Here is a 6,000-nt window from a genome sequence, read left to right as displayed (position 1 = left end):
TTTCCCAAAGAAGAACGAACATCTGCAGGAACATGGTGTGATCAAGCATTCCCCAGGATACGACCACAAGAGCTACCATGTCCAGAAACATTCACTTTTAAGTTGGTTTAATGTATCTTAAGAACCTGCTTAGGGAAATAATTCAGGCATGTGCTTAACTTTCAGCATGCGGCTGCATCTGTTGATGTAGGAAACAGCACAACCGGCCAACGCAAGCGGCCCTTTTCAAGGTCATGCCAAAGAAAGGGCTATCAAAGTTCTCCTCCACTTTCATTCCCATAATCTTTCATTGTCCTCTTTTCCTATTTTAAGATCATCATGCAAGGGCCAATATGTAACCACTGTTCCCTCTCAGATTGAGTCAAACTCAGCAACAGACCAGACATACCATATCGGCACGATGAGTGCTCTGGCCTTTGGTGGAAGGAATACTACTTGACAGGAATTGGTGTGACGGGTTGCTTTGAGGCACCTGAGGCTTGGCCAGCTTGTATTTGCATTTCTGGGAAGCACAGTTTCAGCATAGACTGCCTGATGTGTTTAATGGAAGCAGTAAGATAGCACAGTTCCCCTAAGTACACCCCATTGTTTCCATAGGATGCCCCGAATCATATCTGAGCAGATACCTGACCTTTCCAAGCAGTACAAGAGCCTGTTCCTTGTCTTGATCTTCCATGTACCCATAACACGTAGATCAGTTGGTGATGATGAAGCCCTGGGCACCCACAGGTACGGGTTTTTAACACCAATGGAAGTCCTCAGATAACCTACTTGGACCTCCTGCCATGGAGTTTCAGTCACTTCCCAGTAACTCCTGCCTGTCTGAAGGAGCCCCTGTGGCTGGCACCCAGGCAGGACACAGAGGATTTACCTTTCCCCTTGGGTTTGTCCCAGTGCTTTGCTGCTCTGTCTTTTAAATTGGATTTCTCTTCTTTTTATCACCCGTCCTCTGTTACACCGCTTTCTATTAGACTGAAATGTTCCACTGTTTTCTCTTTGTGTAAGCGCTTAAGCACTATTGTCAAACAACCCTTCAGTCATCTTTATGTCAAGATGGGAACACTGAACTTTCTGACTCACTGTCAAGCTTCATTTTAACCACTGAATCATTTCTAGGGCTCTGATCTGCACTGCATCTACCTCTGGAACACTTCTTCATTTGGGGGCCATTACTGGTGTCACTCACGCTGGATTCAGAGGCAAATTCACCTTCTTAAAGTAGTTGCTGTTCTCCAGAATTGTTTAATCTCCTGTTTAATCATTATGGCACTTTAGTAACTTTGCTGGCAGCCTCTCTGGAAATGTACCATTGCAAAAGCAAACAGTGCAAATGGAACAACAGCCTGGATGGCAAATAGAGGAGGTTTCCTGCAGACTATGTCTTGTTTCAAGCATCTGTAATGAGATACAAGCAATACAGGCACATTTCTAGCAAAGAACGATGGTCTCCCTGGGGAAACCATGTAAAGAACCAATCTGACTACTACTCCAGTTTGGTTTAGAATCATAGAGTCATAGAATAGTTAGGGTTGGAAAGGACCCCAAGAGCATCCAACCCCCCTGCCATGGGCAGGGACACCTCACACTAAACCATCTCACCCAAGGCCTCGTTTGGGATACATGACATTAAGTTCTCTTGAAGAATAAGGTATTTCTTACTTTAGGAAATTTATATTAAAGGGATGGTGATCCTTTTTCCTCCAATAAAGCCATGGGACTTAACCGAAGGTTTACCTTTATCCCCAAGATCAGCCTCAAGATTGAGGCTAGCTCACACAGCATGAATTTCCCTGTGGAAATGACCCTAGAAAGGGTTGCAATGAAGTGGAGATCCAGGGCTGCTGAGTATTGCTTTTTCTTTTGAATAGCAAGCTACCAGTAATGACCTTCTAACTCTGAAGAGTTTTGCATGCATCCTACACCATTTTTAAGCTTCCTATGTAGCTTACGAGAACACTGCTTCACACTATGTTGGACATGCTGGACAAGATGTATTATAGCAAGAAAAAAGTTCCTTTTAGTAACAGTGGAGGTGATGTTCCAATATGCGGTGGTTCCTCTCGTGTCTGCTGGAGTGACTGGGGATGGGATTCAGGACAACAGCAGTGTGGAAGTAGAAGGATCTTCCTACAAGGGCCTGTAGGGCCAGGCCAAGGGGAATGGCTTTAACCTGCCAGAGGGGAGACTGAGATGAGCTCTTAGGCAGAAGCTCTTCCCTGTGAGGGTGCTGAGGCGCTGGCACAGGGTGCCCAGAGAAGCTGTGGCTGCCCCATCCCTGGCAGTGTTCAAGTTTAGCCTCTTGCATGTTTCTATGAAGCTCACCACAACCATGCTGTTGTTTCCCATTTGCCCACTGTTGAGGAAGCACAAATAACAAAGAGAAACACCAGATAAGAGTTTTCCAGGGAGGAATTGTACATTTCGTCTCCCCCAAAAATGAGGGAAGAGGGGAGGTGTTTAATGATGCGGTGGAAGAAGAAGTGGATATTAACTGAGGTTACTTCAAATCTCTCTCTTTCTTCAGACGGAGCAGGAAGGATAGATAATGATCAAAAACCTGCTTCTGCAAATGCAGCTCCCAGCCCTTGTGACTCAGGCACCAGTGGAGCGAGGCCAGAGAGACTATCAATGCTGAGTCCCCGAGTCCTTGATGCTCTCTGCAGGAAGCACTTGAATGTGCCCAAGATGATGCTACAGCCCAGGCAAGTTTTCTGATGAATAACTCCGCAGGGGGCAGAGGCCCATTGAAGGTCATAAAACATTTCAGCTGACATTGATGTTAAATACTAAATCCTTTTGCTTTTGTACTGAAGCAGCTGGAGCCCAGCTATGTGCTGCAGTCCCTGCCACTGTATTTACAACGGCTGCTGCAAGGAAGCCAGGCACAGAAGACCACCTCTGACAGACAGCCCCCCTGTCTTCAGTGATCACCTGAATCCATGGATCTCTTTGTGGCATCCAGGACAATCTGACACTGTTGTAAACCTCTTCTAACTAATTCATTTTTGCACTCCCTTAGACTATTCTGTGTATTAAAGAGACAAGCTCTGGAGAGAGCAAAACGCTCTCTTCTTTGCTCTGATTCACCAGGAGCTTCTGAATTCGTTAAAACCACTATAAAACTCTTATTTTCGTTCTTTGTTTTCAACAGGCTTTTAGGAATTGAAGTGAAGTGAGGTTCTGCCCCTTGCTGTGCCAGATTTGAGGACTGATCTGTACGTCCAAACACATTTGTTTCTTCCGAGTATTTTTGCTACTCTAATTTTACATCCTGTGACCTTGTCACATCTGTACTATAGCCCAGTTAACATGATTTTTGCCATCAGTAGCAGAAGACCATGGACACTTCATTGACCTGACACTGCAAAGACTCAGGACATCTCTGTGCCCTGAGCTGGGTGTCCCTGTGGTCACAAGTGTCCCATGGCCAAGGGCCTCGTGCCCAACTTTACTGTTTCCTTTGGCTGTATCAGTGCTTAGCATCATGACACTTCTGCTTTTCAGCCTCATACATCAGTGTATAGAGAATGCCCAGAAACTATTTATTCGTGCTATGTCTTTGTGTTTTCCTTTCTTTTTGCAGTGCTTGGGAATTTCAGGATTATTCACACAGTTATAGCCTGGAATTGATCAAAATAGGTGCTTCTTCTTTAGTCATTCAGTCAGTAAAGAAGTTCAGCAGCTGAACAGACAACCCAGATAAGAAGGGTTTGGGAAAGAATCTGTCTTGTCCCAAAGCTTTGGGATTCAGACATTATAAGCTGGAATATATTTTAAGTGTTTTCTAACTCTTCCTTCAATAAAAGGGCTGTGGAGAAGGTGAAAAATGAAGGGCTGTGAGCAGTAGGAGGAACACCAGGAAATGAGACCATGAATCAAAGCTGGTCTTGGAGATGACAGTCACGCTGGATACGAATCCTGCAGCTCACTTGGTACTGAAGTGAACCGTATCAGTCAGATAAAAGCATATCAACATAAATATTCACATATTAATGTGACATGATATTAATATAATACACTTTGCAGTCCATAGGTAAATTGGAGGGTCCTGAACTGCATCATCCACATCAAATGAGCTTTGCATCAGCTTCCGTTGGCTAGTGCTGCTAGGGATGGAATCCAGGCTGTGCTCTGTGGAAAGGGCAGGTATCCCTGGGGTGGTATGTGTACTCATAAGCCTATGTACAGTGCCTTGTAGCCAATAGAGTAATAAAGACTAACAAAGTATCCCAGAAACTCTAAAAGTGATCTCAAGTGTTCAGACAGCACACATAGAGTCACAGACTGGTTTGGACTGGAAGGATCCATAAAGCTCCTTCAGCTCCAACCCCTGCCACGGGCAGGGACACCTTCCACTAGAGCAGCTTGCTCCAAGCCCCTGTGTCCAACCTGGCCTTGAACACTGCCAGGGATGGGGCAGCCACAGCTTCTCTGGGCACCCTGTGCCAGCGCCTCAGCACCCTCACAAGGAAGAGCTTCTGCCTAAGAGCTCATCTCAGTCTCCATCATATGGCTCCGTCTCTGACACCAACTGGAAATCCAGCCTCACTCCTGCAGTGAATGTGATCAGTTGAACTCACCTCTTTGTATTTTGCTCAAAAAAAAAGAATAATAATTCATTGTTATTCATTGATCAGGTTGTTAACCCTCGTGACTCTGGTAATCAAGCCATGAAGATATGACTCTCCCTATGGTATCAGCTGGTAGCTGTTGCCACCAGGGTGCTACTGAGTACATGGCAAAATTAAGCAGGCTCTTGACTGAAAAGAATCACTACTGAAGCATCGACTCTGAGATGAGCAATGAACCTCCACCTTCTGCAGGAGTTGAATTGGCCTGGAAAGGGAAAGTATCTACTCTATAAACAGCCACGCTTCTAAGTATGTTTGCAAAGCTCATTTAGAGGAATTAGATAGCTTAGCTTAATTTGCCCTGCAGAATAACAGCTACTGAAACTTAGCACTAACAGAAGCAGGATTTAGCACGCTGAGTGCTAAAGGAGTGCTAGGAGTGCGTCCCAAGCACAAATACAGGCTGAGGGAGACTGCATGGAGCAGCCCTGAGGAGAAGAACTTGGGGGTGTTGATCCATGAGAAGCTCCCCATGACCTGGCTTCAGTGTGTGCTTGAGCCCAGAGCCCCCCCGTGTGCTGGGCTGCACCCCCAGAGCGTGAGCAGCAGCTCAGGGAGGGGATCCTGCCCCTCTGCTGTGCTCTGGGGAGACCCCCCCTGCAGTCCTGATCCAGCTCTGGGGCAGCAGCACAAGAGGGACGTGGAGCTGCTGGAGCGAGTGCAGGGGAGGCCACAGAGATGTTGCGAGGGCTGGAGCAGCTCTGCTCTGGAGCCAGGCTGAGAGAGCTGGGCTGGGTCAGCCTGGACAAGAGAAGGCTCCTGAAGGGGAGACCTGAGAGCAGCTCCAGTGCCTAAAGGGGCTGCAGGAAAGCTGGAGAGGGGCTTTGGACAAGGGCCTGTAGGGCCAGGCCAAGGGGAATGGCTTTAACCTGCCAGAGGGGAGAGTGAGATGAGCTCTTAGGCAGAAGCTCTTCCCTGTGAGGGTGCTGAGGCGCTGGCACAGGGTGCCCAGAGAAGCTGTGGCTGCCCCATCCCTGGCAGTGTTCAAGGCCAGGTTGGACACAGGGGCTTGGAGCAAGCTGCTCTAGTGGAAGGGGTCCCTGCCCGTGGCAGGGGTTGGAACTGGATGAGCTTTAAGGTCCCTTCCAACACAAACCAGTCTGGGATTCTATGAAAGCCTGAAGATACATTATTTATTCATGAAATCTTATGGCAGAAAGCACTGTGGACTGTTACGTCCTACAGAAAGTGTAATTTCCAGAATTTGGGAACTTGCAGACTTTGCTATAACAGTCATTCTTCATAAGAAGGAACCTAGGTACTATCAAAGTCTTTCCATGCTGAACATCTCTAAGGCTCAGATGACCATCGAGGGATAACCAGGTAAAGTCACACAGAACAACATCCTCACTGTGGCAGTGACCGAGCA

Source organism: Pezoporus wallicus, unplaced genomic scaffold, assembly GCF_028554395.1.
Source record: "Pezoporus wallicus isolate ANWC-B61680 ecotype Strahan unplaced genomic scaffold, APGP_CSIRO_Pwel_v1 contig_4722, whole genome shotgun sequence".
In the NCBI taxonomy this organism is placed as follows: Eukaryota; Metazoa; Chordata; class Aves; order Psittaciformes; family Psittacidae; genus Pezoporus; species Pezoporus wallicus.
Note: the sequence above shows the minus strand (reverse complement) of the source record.